General features: G+C 42.7%; 1 pseudogene; it reads right to left on the bottom strand.

Annotated features, from left to right (window-relative positions):
- Positions 1-9,621: 9,621 nt before the first annotated feature.
- LOC127677792 (disks large homolog 5-like) lies at positions 9,622-13,931 on the bottom strand (annotated as a pseudogene).
- Positions 13,932-15,160: the final 1,229 nt, after the last annotated feature.

Here is a 15,160-nt window from a genome sequence, read left to right as displayed (position 1 = left end):
AGGTTTTCCCCAAGCTCCCCCACCGGGTTCCCTGATCTTAATCTAATGTTTGGCTCCAAGGGTCAGGTTTTGGAAGGATTTCCCTAAGAACCTTCTCAAGTGGTTCCTAGGCAGAAGCAACTCTTGACTACACCAACAGTGTCTGGTTTCCTGTCTGCAGACTTGATGGATTCCAACATAGGGCAGTCCCTGGATGCCCCTTTCTTCAGTCTCTTCTCCATTTGCTTTCTCTGCTCTTATTTTGCTTAGGAAAATTTCTGGTTTACAAACTTATGAAAGATGGTTGGCACCATCCCTCGACTGAGGGGTTTCAGGAGGGTTTTGTTGGTGGTGGGTGGAAATGCACCTATTCACTGAAGGTGGTCTCTACAGTTTCTCTTTCCCCCTTCTCTGCACTATTGGCCTAAAGTCACAAGGCTTTGTGTCCTTACATTTCCCTGGTGCCGAGTTCCCTCATGTGGTTATCCCCAGTTTCTCTTCTCCCTGATACATATTTTTGTTCCTTTTCCAGACCCTCTGTACTTCTCTTCCATCCTCTCAAGTACCTGATACTGCCGTATATATCCTCTTCTCCTCTCTCCCTCCCAGATCTCCTCTACCTCCACCTCCCAAAATCATCCTGTCTGCCCCTCAATGCAGGATTGAAGCATTGACCATAACCAGGTCTCCCTTCCTTAGGAGCTCCATAACGTCTGCAGGTTGTATCATGTGCATTGTGAACTTTAGGGCAAATATCCCCTTCTTAGTAAACACAGATCCTGTATGTTCCTTCTGTCTGTGTTACTTCACTCATGATGATATTTTCTGGTTCCATCCATTTGCCTAAAAATTTTAAGAAGCTATTTTTTAATTGGTTAGTAGTAGTCCATTCTGTAACCATATTTTCTGTATCCATTCTTCTGTAGAAGGACATCTGGATTCCTCCCAGCTTCTGACTACTATCAATAAGGGTGCTATAAACTTAGTGGAATATATGTACTTTTAATATGTAGGAACATTTTTTGGATATATGCCCAGTAGTGATGTATTTGTGTCTTCATGTAAAATCATTTCCAATTTTCTTACAATCCACCAGATTTATTTTTTAAAAAAGTTTTTATTAGATATATTCTTTATTTACATTTCAAATGTTTCCCCCTTTCCTAATTTCCCCCTGAAAATCCCCTAACCCATCTCCCTTCCACTGCTCACCAATCCACCCACTCTAGTTTCCCTGTCTAGGACTTCCCACATACTGGGGCATGGAATATTCTCAGGACCAAGGCCTCTCCTCCCTTTGATGTCCAACAAAGCAGTCCTCTGTATTTGTCGTGCAGTAGTAGAGTCTCTCATGTGAAATGTATATCAGGCTCCTGTCAGCAAGCACTTTTTGGAATGCACAAGAGTGTCTGGGTTTATAACAGTATATGGAATGGATGCCTAGGTGGGCCAGTCTCTGGATTGTCTTTCCCTCATTCCCTGTTCCACACTTTGTCTCTGTATCTCTTCCTCTGGGTATTTTGTTCCCCTTTCTAAGAAGGAGAAGAAGGAGGATCCATACATGAATGCAAGCACGAATGGTAGGTTTTTTTTTTTAATGTGACAATGTAAAATATCCTAGGATAATCACCAAGAACCCCCTTTTATTTGAGGCTGACTATGTTAACATGTTCAGTGTTCTCCAGTGCTTCTTATGAAGTCCCAGCAACTGTTATTTCAATCATACAGGCTTAAGCACTCACAAGAAAGTATTTGTCTGATGTACCAGATGATTGCCTACCTTGTCATCTTAATCTATAAACATGCCAGGCTATATCCCAGTGGAGGTGCTTAGTCTGAAGCAGGGAAGTTCAATTACATACTCATTAACTTGAACATTGATGGCAACCTGTCTAGGATTAAAGTTCTTGACTTTTATGAAATTGCCTAATTAGTACTACCATATTCACAAGCATAAACTGTTGTAGACTTTGTAAGAATCCTTGTGATTTAGAGAAGCATACATATGCTAATCAGAAGGAACCAGTGGAAAAGATTACTAGGATGACCAATACTAGAAACATGCTTTAGTTGGACTTATAACACACCCTATTATTATTCCTTCTCCTTACCTAGGTTCATAATCATAGTGGATCTGGTTATAGTTAAAATGGTATTACCTTCCTTTAACCACTGTTCCTCTGGAGAAGGTACCCTCTTTCCCCGATACAACAACAACAGCAACAACAACAATACCCACAAGTTGTTAGGTAATTTGAGGTTGGCACCACTTTTGAGAGGCCAATTGTTTTCAAACCACTTTGGGAGGAACCCAGGACTCAGGTTAATTTGTCTCCTGAGTGCAGACCCCTGTGTGATTCTATTATCTCAAGAGTCTCTTCAATCTTTGCACTCAGTCTCATGACATTCTAACCAACTTTAATGATCTAAAGCTTGTGAAAGTTGATGTAAAACTCCATAGCAAAAAAAGCTTTGTTTATGTTAGGCTCTGCAACCAAACAGACATTCATTCTTAGGAATATGTTTATACTCCAAGTTGATAATAGCCATTCCTTGCATTTATTGTTAAATATGCATGACTTAAAAACTACCCCATGCATCCTGGAATTGGACATAAGACATGACATCCCTGACCACTAAATCCCTTGAATGAGTGAATTTTCTGCTGAGTGAGTGTTTCCTTCTTGGCCATTGTCTGTCTTCTTGTCATGCCTGTCAGGTGGTGGCCATGACTGTGCACTTAGAAAGGACAGTGGCCCAGCAGAGAGGTCAGGCCCTGCAGTAGGCATGCTGATGAAGCACCACAATGAACACTGAATATGGTAACTCTCTACCTCACTCCCAGGGCAGGCTACAATTTTTTCCTGGCATGACATTCCCCCAGATCTCTAAGGTATGGACCATTCCATCCAGGATTCTCCAGCCTACAGAATAAACACCTGCAACTCCCCATGCCACTGAAATGTCATTTGGCATTGCTTCCCTTCGTTAGTTCAGTGCTCACCAAAATGAAAGCAAACCTGTTTTCTCTTATTTCCATAAATGATATGGGAGGTTTTTAGGGATTATTTACCATGTAGATGGTAAACCACACCGTCCTGGCTCATTTAGTTTGTAAAGTGTTTGCTGGGCCAGCAGGAGAACTTTAGTTCTCAGAACCCATATAAAGAAGTGAGGAATGGTACCATGAGCCAGTAAGCCCTCAGTAGGGAGGCAGAGACAGGAACATCTCTGTGGTTTACTTGCCAGGCAGCCTAGCCTAATCATCTAGCAAAGGACAGGAAAAAATGTCCTCTGAAGTAACAAAACAAACAAAGTAATGTGTCTGGTACTGGAGGAACAACACTTGAAGCAGACCTCTCACTTTGTTATACCCATGTACATATAAGCAAGTGCTTTGGAAAAAAATAAAATGTGTATAAGCCTTTGTTTCTACCACATGTGATATCACCATACAAAGGCTAATCAGATGATTGTAGAAATGACTGTAGATTGTCCTTGAGATTCAGGACAGCCAGGCTTTGAATCCATTTAAGAGAAGACTCATAGCATGTGAGAAGGGGGCAAAGACCTCACTGTAGTGAGGGGAGAGACATCCTGCAGAAGGTTTGCTGATAAAGCTTTCCAGAGCACACTGAATATGTCAGTGCCTAGGGAAGGCTACATTGTTTCCTGTGTGACATGGAGCCCACTCAGAACTCTAAGGTATGGACCATTCCAACCAGAAATCTCTAAGCTTCAGCCCACAGAGAAACACCTTGAACTTCCCAAGTCACTGAATTCTTTTACCTGACATTCTTCCCTTGATTAGTGTAGTCATCAAAATGAGATTGTGATTGTGCTGGCCTTGCATGCTGGCCATGTGTCACATGGCTTTCTGTTAACTGGATTCCATGCAAGGTTGTCCTGAGTTCCCAGTGGGACAGTTTAAACAGCTCTGAGGGGAAAATATTCAACCAATAATATAGACCCTTCCCAAATATCTCTCGGAAATGTTTGCTTTTTTGATTTTGAGATAGGATCTCTCTGTGTAGTCAAGGCTAGCCCCAAACTCTTGGCAATCCTGTTCCTGGGATTACACACATGGGAGCATGTCTGTGTTCATGAAGTACAAAGAGCAGCTAGGTGAAAACACATTCAGTCCTGGGATGCTGGTCTCACATAGTGCAAAGGTTAAAACATTGCACTCCATGCTTTAGTGTGAGAGACAGACTGCAGGGCAGAGCATGCAGAACTGCCCCAGGCATGTGGACACTACTCTCTTCTCTTTCCTTCTCTGCTCTTGTCCTTCCATTATCTCTGAGGATGCATGGAAATGCCCCAAGAGAGACACAGTTATCAACCATTTTGGTGCCTATGGTTACTGCCTAGCCAGATCCAGCAGCAAGGTTTTAACTTTTTTATTTCGTTAGAACAGTATTGCTTGATCTTTTTTTTTCTCGAGGTTGGAGTGGTTGTGATATTAAAAAAATAAAAATAAAAAATGAAAAATAAAAGGAAAGGAAAAAAGAATGAAAAAAAGATGGAAGGAAGGAGGAAAAAGGAAGGTGGGAAGGTCTCAGAATGTTGCTTAGGGACAGGGAGGAAGAGGAGATGTGGTGGGGAGAAGAGAGAGAGGAGGGAGGGGACAGCAGGAAAGGCCTGCACAATCACAGTCCTAATCTTGAAAGTGCACCATAGGCCTGGGTGCAAGGAACTGTCTGGTCCAGGCCTTGACTTCTGCATCCTGCCTCCCTTAATGTGTGTTAGTATTTATTTAGAAAGACAGAGTAGTAGATTCCAGAACATCTGCTGTTAGCTCTTTTCAGTACCTTTATCGCTTTACTTTAAGGTTCCATCTTTGAACTTCATGGTTTGATCTCTTTGTATGTATATATGTATGTATGTATGCATGTATGCATGCATGCATGCATGTACATATGTGTATGTACATATGTATGCATGTATGTATGTATGTACATATGTATGTATGCATGTATGTATGTACATATGTATGTATGCATGTATGTATGTATGCAGGTGTGTATTTCTATGTACTTGCATATGCACACCAGCATGTACAGGCATGAGCGCTTACCTCTGTGAATCAGGATTTTATCTGAGAGCTTCTTTCTCTGTCAGCACTGGAACTATTCTATTGGTTTACCTGAGATGGCTTGCACCTCTCTGACTGGGAGCCTCAGATGCACACCCCAGAATGCCAGGGTGTTACAGTCCACATCTGCCGATGGCCTTCATCCTCCCTGGAAGCCTGTCCTAAAGGAGTGGGATTACACTTCACCAGGGGGATTTGGAACAGGAGCAACTTCCTGACTGATGGTTTCCTCCCATAGAATATTTAAAAATAGAGTTGCTTCCTATTTGTCAGTTTGGGTTTCTGTTTTTTTTTTATTGAATGAAAATACACAAGATAGATTTTTTAAGACTCATTTTGTGAATTTATATGCTTGTGTTGTTAAGCAGAGACAGTTTATTGCTTATTCAAGTTAGAAACAACTTAGAATGCTTCAATGTTTTCCCTAACAATTTAGCATACAGCAAAGGTATCCAAAAGTGCTTTAGCAAAATAAGAAATAAACATGAAATATTATGTTTATGGGACAATAAATGACTGAACATAAGTAATATTATTTTCTCATTATTAGCTATTTGAGACAAGCCCTGAATGGCCCAGAATTGAATTTGAAAAGTCAGTCTTTATGTTGTTTATGGATTGATGGACGCTATGTTGCTGGCGTATTAAGAGGTGATTGGAGAATGGATGGAGAGAAGAAGGTTTATGGGACGTATGGGGAGGGGGGATCCGGGAAAGGGGAAATTATCTGAAATGTAAACACAGAATATAGGGGAAAAAAAGATAAATACGAAGTGTTATTTCCATCTAGTGGCCAATTTGAGTCACTGCCACCATTTGAGTCAGAGCTGAGCCTCAACTCTGATCCTAGGCTCAGAGCAGATAAGCAGCTGGAATGGGCAGAGTCCATTTTTCCTGCTTTAGGAGCTAATCAGAGGTTACCAACGAGAGCCAATGAGAGATTGTCAGACAGATGCTAGTGCTTAGAAACTATCCTTTCACTTTTTGTTTACTAATTGAATTTCAACTTGGTGACATAATGGGATCCCAGTGATAAATAACTTTGGAACTTATTAAAACTTCTTTTTGAAGTGTGTTTTTGTCACAGTTCCGTGGGCACTTGATGAACATACTATTTTTCTTTTTATATTTGTGTGAGCATGTAAATTTCTATCTAACAAAGCAAGTTTAAATATTGGGTTGCTCCACCTTCTCATAAGCTTCCTTTATTCCTGACATCGTATTTCTGACACAGGCAACACAGACTTGTCCTCTCTAACTGTGATTCATTACTTCTTTGTGTGCTGACATTTTTGCCCTGTTGTTTGCAGTGACTGCCCCTGCATTGAGGTGTCATTTATCCACTACAAATTCCCTTTTATGAATTGTTTCAGGAAAGAATTTGTTTGGTCTCTGTCTGTTTCTGTCACATATGCATGTGTGCACACACCGGTGAATGGAGAGTCCATGTTGGGTTCCCTCTATTACCTGCACTTTCCCTTTTGATACAGGGTCTCTCTTTGGAACTATAGCCTGCCAATTTGGCTAGACTGGCATCCACAGTGTCTCTTCTTCCTTGGAGCTGTCATCATCATGCATGCCATGTTAAATCCATGCGTGTTTTAAAAATTATTCTGCATTCTCTTGTCAGAAACTATATCTCAATAGTTTTGCTGCTTCCTATTTGTTCTTTAGCAAACAGGATACGTAGCATTGTGTTACTGTTGGGTTTGATAATCATGTTGCTTCATGCATCTCTAGGGGATCAATTTTAGCTCAGTGTGTGAGTGTGTGTTTGTGTGTGTGTGTGTGTGTGTGTGTGTTTCCCTATGTGCACTTGCCACACATGTGCAGTTGTACATGGAGGAGGGTGTCAGGCTCCTCAGAGCTGGACTTCGTTTTGAGCCAGCCATGTGGGTGCTGGGAACTGAACTCAGGTCCTCTGTAAGACCAGCAAACATTCTTAACTGCTAAGCTATTATTTCAGGCAGGCATATGCTTTATGATTTTTGAGTATGTGAACTCTACTCACTCTCCTGTCAATAGATACTTAGTTCTTATTTCAAGTGAGGCTAGACTCCACTCTTTTACTCCTTTATTTACACACTGTCAGCCTAGATTGTGCAGGTTTTGGAGCTATTCTGACTTACATCCCAGTCCTATGTCCCTTGTTACTTGCTGTTTCTCCTGGCCAAGTGCTCATGGTCCATCTCCTTTCATGGCGACTCCCTACTTCTTTGGTCTCCCCCTCTTCTCTCTCTCCTGTCTATACTTGTAGCCCCAAGTCAGATAACTAAAAACCCAGCTACCTCTATCTATTGCTCAATGCCAGGCTTTAGCCTTTTATTGACCAATTACCTTGTAGAGCAAGGTTACACAGCATCCCTTGGTGTGAGAATCTCCTCATGGGGCAACCAGATCTTGAGGTATAAACTTTAGCATTTGGGAACAAGCAGCACCAGACCAACCCCCTACTGCTATGAAATTGATCAAAGTCATGTGATTATTTTCATGAACATTTCTTAGATATTAAAAATTTGGAAGCATGTCGGGATGAAGTATTTCTGAGCTGACATTTGGACATCCATGTGGTTAGTGCTACGAAGAAGGGAGCATGGGTCCATTCCACTCCTGCTGCTGAATGCAGCAGAAGCTCCTAAGAACTCCTGTTGGAGTGACTGGGGATGGAATGCACATGTCTGCTATGTTTTGTCAGTGATTTGAGCTCATGATAAGTAATACTGTTCAGATGTAATGTGTCATGTGACTTCAAGTGCTGTGAAGAAAGCACCCATTGTCTCTTGGACCAATCATTGTGTGGTTGCTGCAGCTTGCATTAGAGATTGACCAAGGAAAATAGCTGGACAAGGAATATTTTATGTCATAAAATTTCTATCATCAATAAATATAATTAAGGTTATTTTTGTTTTACTATCAGTAAATATTTAGAAGCAATATTGCCTGCAAAAGCACTTCATGGTATGGACAGCACAGTGATTTTCTGTTTTGGTTTCCAGGAATACTCAAGACATAATTCACATATCAAATGATGCTCAAGAAGAAGGAAGAACAAAGTATGGATACTCTGTTCCTTCTTAGAAGGGGGAACAAAATATCCACAGAAGGATATGCAGAGACAAAGTGTGGAGCAGAGACTGAGGGAAAGACCATACTCAAATACTTGATGACCGGAGGTGGATATAGGATATAACTGTCAGCTGGGAGGCTCTGCTAGTACGTGACAAATACAAAGGGGGACACTCTAAGTAAGCCACTGAACTGAGAACAGGATCTCCAATGGGGGAGCTAGAGAAAGGATCCAAGGATCTGAAGGGTTTTACAGCACAATAGGAGGAACAACAATATGAGACACCTAGTACTTCCAGAGCTCCCAGGGACAAACCCATCAACCAGACAGTGCATATGGAGTTTCCCATGGCTCCAGACACATAGGCAGCAGATGATGGCCTTATTGGACATCAAAGGGAGGAGAGGCCCTTGGTCTTCGATGCTGCAATGTAGGGGAATACTGGGACAGGGAAGCAGGAGAGGGTTGATTGGGGAACAGGAGAAGGGGAGATGGAGTATGAGAGTTTGGAGGACCAGGAAAGGGGACAACAATTGAAATGTAAATGAAGAATATATCTAATAAAAAAAAAGAAAAATAGAATGAAAGGCATGAAAGTGGAGAGAAAGCCAAGGAAAAGAAGGTTCAGTGACAGGCCCAAAGTGGGATCCAGCTCAAGGGGAGGCCCCAAAGACCTAGCATGGCAGCACTCTGAAAGACCCAACAAACAGCTGAAACAGGAGATGCAGGGCAACCCCAGAGGAGGACCAGCAGTCTCAATTAATCTGGACCTCCAGGATCTCTGAAATACTCTCTCACCAAACAGGCAGCATACACCAGCTGATATGAGGCCCCTAGCAGACCTACAGTGGAGGTCTGCCAGGTCTGTGTTCATTTAGAGATGATTTACCCAACCCTCAAGAGATAAGAGGTTCCAGGGAATTTAGAGGTCAGGTGGCGTGGTTGGTGGGGACATCCAACTGGAGATGGGGGAGAGGAGGAGGTATGGGATATGGATCAGTTGGAGAGTGTACACGGGGTGGTGGGGTGGGGAATAAAATATGGAGTGTATAAAAATAACTCATTAATTAAAAATGCACAAAGTGGCTTCGAAGAAAAGGAGTCAAGAGTTACAAATCAATTTTTCATTCATAAATAAATAAAAAAGAAGATTTAAAATGACAGTTAATAAAAACAGTAAAAAGCATTAGCAAAAATGAAAAGTAATAACAACATGTATCATCCCAATAACCTAATAGCAAAACAATAAAAAATAGAACTTCAACCAAAAGTCTAACAGTAAATTATATGAAGCACAGTTCTCTCACTGTACTCTTAGGAACACAGATGTACAGCCTGTTTCTCCTCTTGGACACTTGGTGGCAGGGCAGTCCTCAGTTCTCTCTCAAGGGGTGTTGTCAGAGCAGGAAAGGGAATGACATCCTGAATCAGCTGGCTCATTGGCTGGGTAGTTAGGGCCTATTCGCCCTGAGGAATTGAATTATGTAGAGGAAGATTCATCCAGGAAATTATGTGGTTGTTGAGGATGGTGCTCTGCAGGGGGCTCCTGAGGTGGAAAATCATTCTGCATGAGGCGCTCATCCTGGTCTGTGGAAATTTCAGTTCTTGCTACCATTTCTGGGACCTGGAAGATGAAGGCAGATATTAAGACAGAGGCTTGGTGGGGACATAAATATCAGCTGTCAGGCTGCTGCCTCCCACTACCTCAGCAGGAAAGTTATCATTGATCTTTGAACTGACACCATTGCTGTTATAACTGCAGGCAGGGCAAAATATTCAGCAACACTCACAGATACATAGGCTGAAAAATGTCACTCAGACTTCTATCAGAGCAAACCAATAAATGGGCAATGGGAAGAGACATCATTGGGTTCCCCCCAAAAAGCAGAAGGACACATGCAACCCTGATCAATTAAAATGAGGAGCACTCAATAATATTTCCATTTGGTTGTTAATCCTTCAAGTTGTTTCCCACCTGGGAAGTCACATGACCCTTGCATGACCTCTGTCACAGGACCTAGAAGTTGCTAAAAGCTCTGCATGGCATCTCCCCTATAATGAGCACATGTAGGAATGTGTCTGGTTATTCACCTGTCACCCTTATTGTACTGTAGTTTCAAGCAGAGCAGCAAAGTACACTTGACAATAATTCAGTATCTCACAAGAGCCTAACATCCCAGAACACTTGCACATAGACAGAGCAATGAACAACTACATTCCAGGAGGTCAGTGACTGCTTGAGCATGTGGACTAGAAAGGTGCTAGATGAAAGCAAAGATGGATCCAATGGAAAAATGGTATCAAACAGTATTAGCCTGATTGAGTTGCTTGTCCCTACCTGATGTTGGGTTTGGAGGTTGCTGGTCTTCTCCTGTTCGTCTTTACCATTCATGTTCAAGCCAACCAAGTATTTCTCTATGAGAGACCAGTCAAGAAGTACTTCCTTGTTCTCCTGCATCAGCATGACCCTTCTCTTCTTCACAAGCATCTTCTCTATGAGGAGCCGGCTATGCAGGTTGCTGGAAGCACACTCTGTATAGTAAGATCCTCCTCCCCTTCATACTTACAGGTCCCATTAAGCCCACCAGGACCCAGGTTCCCATGAAGACCTAATGCAATACATCTCAATACATCCATCACAGCTGCACAAATAGCAAACAGCAACTTGAGGGAGTAAGGATTGCTGCAGCCCAAATACCAGTAAGTGTCCACGTCTCTCCAAAAGAAAGGGGGATCTCCAACTATCCATAACAGCCCAATGCAATGGGGCAACATCTATTAGTAGGGAGCAAATCCCATCAAAGAAGGTCAGTAGAACCAAGAGGAAGGCATTCTGTCCTTGTATTATATCACAGTGAGGTCTGTAAAACCCTGCCTGAGTACCAGAGGCCTAGGACTGCATAATAACCCTCTCATGAACTAAATCACCTTTCTATCTAGAGACTTCTGAGTCAGCCTTCATAATACTGGGAGGGGTAACAGTTTCTTACAGACTTATAAAAATTGAGTCCAAAATCCCAAGGCACACTGTTGGCTAAACATCAGAAGGGACAGAACCAGACCTGCAGACTCTCCAGTCCAGAAAGAATGGAAGGCAGAAATGGCCTTTCCACAACTGGTGGCCTCCCTCACTGGTACTTACTTATAGAAGTTAATCTCCTTCTTGAGCTCCTGGATGTTCTCTTGGGCCCCAATCTTCTCCATCTCTATGTTGTGAAGAAATGACTTGATCTCCTTCTCCTTTAACTTCAGTTGTTCCTACATTGGATTCAGCCTCAGGAAGGTCCTGTTCCCAGGAACAGAGAACTCCATGAATGTGGATGGTAAAGAATACAACATCTCAGGCTGGGTCCTTTACTACCCCAGGCCCAGAAAACCACATTCTAGATTCTATATACTGGGATATTCTTCAGCTTTGGAAACTTGTTTTCCTGTCTCCAGGATAGCAGAAGCTAGGCATCCAGGTGTAGGGTGCCATGGCTCCCTGTGTTCGCTCAGTAGGGCTGGAGATGCAGTCTAAGCAGCTATAATCTCAAGAGCCTAGGCCACAGATCTTCGCCCACCAGAAACCTGTGGTTATATATTTCCTATTTTCACAACAGGAATTCTAAACCCTGAGTACCTTATACCTTAGAGATGGACATTACACATAATTGTGGAGATGAGACCAGACATCATCACATCTTTATAATCTGCCCAGGAGATACAAATGTATGAACAATTGTGACCCTAGAGCCAAAGAACAGTGCTGATGGGGGCTCCCAGAGCTCAGCATTAACATATACTTGAAACTGTCTTACAGGTAAATCATCAAGACAAAACACAGACTCCTAGATTCCAAAGTGTGAATGGCAATATAAACATACAAAGTGCATGCACAGGTAGGTGCATGTGTACACACACACAGACACACACACACACACACACACACACACACAGAATTGTACACACATAAAAGGAGAAATGGAAACAGAGTCAAAGAATGAGAGAGACAGATAGAAACGGAAAGAGCACAATGAGATGCAGAAGAAATGCATGCAACATTTCTGTCTCAGAATATAAGGCCTGTGAAGAGGAACAGGCAGAGCATCAGGCATCTAGTCAAGCACTGAGATGAACAATGTAGACCAGGCCTCCCCAGCTGCTTCCAGGAGCTTCCAGCACTCAGTCACCTGCCAGGCAATTACAAACACTCAGCACAAACTCACAGCTCCTATGAACTCACAAAGCCACCGCATGTCAAGGGCTTTCCAAATGCACTCTGGGAATCATTTTCCACTATTTCTATCCCTGAATTCTTCAGTCCCACAACAAGTCCCTCTTTTCCTCTGGAGGGATCAGAAGAGGCCATTTACCACATCGTTCCTGAGCAAGCTTCAGGTTCTGCCTTTCCTCTAAGAAGTATTTTGGGACATGAGGTTGGGCACAGGGACATTCTGGTGGTACAGTTTCCTAGAAAACCCCTCCTTAAAAGGGTAAGATGAGGGTGACATTGCTGACCCCAGACTGACACCACTGTGTTTGGAGCAATGCATACCTCTTGTTCATGGCTCCCTCTGTGATGGAGATCAGGCGATCATTCACCTGGTTTCTCTCCTGGGTAATGAACTGCAGCTCTGTGGTCAGCTTCTCCTCTTCCTTCTTGGCCTTCTTGCTTAGGATAGTTGCAGGGGATGATGTCTGCCTGCCAGCCCCTGTAGGTAGAATAACACAAGTGAACTTGCATGGTGGGGACACAGAGTTTAGACAGACAACCCTGAGACCTGTACAGAAGGACAACAGGCCTAGAACCCAGTGACACCACACAGGGTTTGGTTCAGGCTTGAGATGCCTCCTCAGTGCATCTCAGATCTCCCATCACCGTATAGAGACCTGGAGATGTTAGCAGACAGGTGTGTCCTCTGTCTCCCTACACATGTTTAAGATGACCACAGAGATGGCTTTCATGGCTTATTAACATCTGCACAGGGTACATCTTGGCTTCAGAGTCCTCAGTCCTGTGGTTATACAAGTCAGATGATAAATTCATGGTCCACAAGTATATGAGTACTTGGAGATGTTCAAATCTCCTACCCTGTTACTTGATGCCGGGGACATGGGATTATAACATCATGCAGTGTGAGAACATGCTCAACACACTGATCAGATCCCCCTCCTGAAACACCAAACAGCCCAGAAGTATCAATTGAATCACATCTCTGTCTGGGTGTATCCCCTGGTACAGATTTTTTGTATGTAGTATAGAAATGCTTCCTACCCACAGCTGGTGATAAAGAAAGGTAGGGTGGGAACTGTCAGGGAGAGGAGAACATAAGGTCATGGCCTGGAGCACAATTCTCTCCCTGCTACTACTGTCAGATAGCCACTGAAGCTAAATGAAGCCATGAGAGTGAAGGGCAGTGATGCCCTGCCCTAAATTTGCATAGGTTAGACCCTCTGTGACTCCTGATGCTCTCATTCTGTCCCCTGTAACACCCACTATACCCATTTAAAGTAAAGACTTGGAGTTCACAGAATAACAGCTTTGACCTTGCCATCTCCTGCCTTAAGGACTAGAGAAAATAATGTTCTGAAATCCTTGATTTTCAAGAATTGTGATAATCATGAAAGTTCTTTTCCTACACAGACACTGCAGTTCCTGTGCCTCATTGTTAGAAAGGCCAGCTCAGGCCACCCCTGCACATCTACTTCCCCGAACTTACTCCACATTCCCCAAGACCATCTCCTTCGTCCTTCATTACACTCAGAAGAAAGGGCAGTTTCCTTCCTCCTCTCTCTAGTCTCTCTCCCATCTACCCTCACTGTCCCGGAAAGTTTTCTCAGTCAGGCAAACATGTCTATGGAAGTATCCTCTATACACTGATTGAGAAACCTCAGTGTCCGTGTTGTTGCTACAACACTGGTTACAATAGAGAGGATGCCAAGAACTCTCTAGGAAACAATACAATGTCCAAGAAGGGACTGCTGATGTCATGGGTACAGCCATTGGCTCCCTGCTAATGTTCTCCCTATACTGATAGAAAGCTGAGCTGCCCTTTCCTGGAGTCTCCCCTGGGGCTTAGCCATCAAGCCCATCCTCCTTCCAAAGCCAGAGTTTGCTCTAGGCTTGATTGGCAACACCCAAGTCATCCCTATGTATCTTTCTGAGTGTTTACTTTTCAAAACCTTCTCAGAAATGTCTCATCCTACCTCAGAATTTTTGCAATCAGCTATATGAACTATTAAAATCTGCTGAGAACTCACTCCAGTTTTAATATGCATTCAAAATTTCTTCTTTCTCATCATGTACAGGTTCATGAAATCACATCCAGGCAGTTCCTGCAGGGCAGGTTGTAATGTGGGTATGTGTTAGGGGGGACAGTCATGAAGCCCAGTGTTTAGCATTTCAAAATTGCCCCAAGATGCCTTAGGAGAGAGAGAGAAACAGTATCTTTGTGTTGGCAATAATTTTGAGATGTGTTGGTAGGGGATACTATAATATTTGAGCCACCAATGGAAAGGCCCTCAGGCTGAGTTGAGGCTCTCATCTCTGCACCAGAGTCACCAAGAGAGGATTGCTTACAGCCCTCTGTAAGCTACAAAATGAGATTCTGTCAGAACAAAATAAAATAGTCAACAGCAATAAAGTGTGTAGGATAAAATAATAGATATAGGTTAGTGCACAGAGCATCTCTGTTTGGGTTCACGATTGGCTCCGTAAACCACACAAATACTTATCAAAGGAAGATAGGGTATTGAATTCAGATCTTAATACTGATTGATCAGAATGATAGCTAAATTTTTTGTTGTTAAGCAATGACCCAAAACATTTGTCTTTGTCAACTTATAAATTCAAAACAAGACAAAACAAAACTAAACAAAACAAAACAACCACAAGTAGCTCATATGAAGTGGTCAGTTCTGATCAGGCCATTTCAGATATAAGAGTGCATAGTGGATCTTAATTTGATGGGTCTCATGTAAATTTTTTTGAACCTTGTAAGTTTAACAAACATCATACTAAACACAACAGGATTTGA

The sequence above is a fragment of the Apodemus sylvaticus genome, chromosome 2 (genome assembly GCF_947179515.1).
Source record: "Apodemus sylvaticus chromosome 2, mApoSyl1.1, whole genome shotgun sequence".
Classification (NCBI taxonomy): Eukaryota; Metazoa; Chordata; class Mammalia; order Rodentia; family Muridae; genus Apodemus; species Apodemus sylvaticus.
Note: the sequence above shows the minus strand (reverse complement) of the source record. Positions and strands in the feature narration are given on the sequence as shown.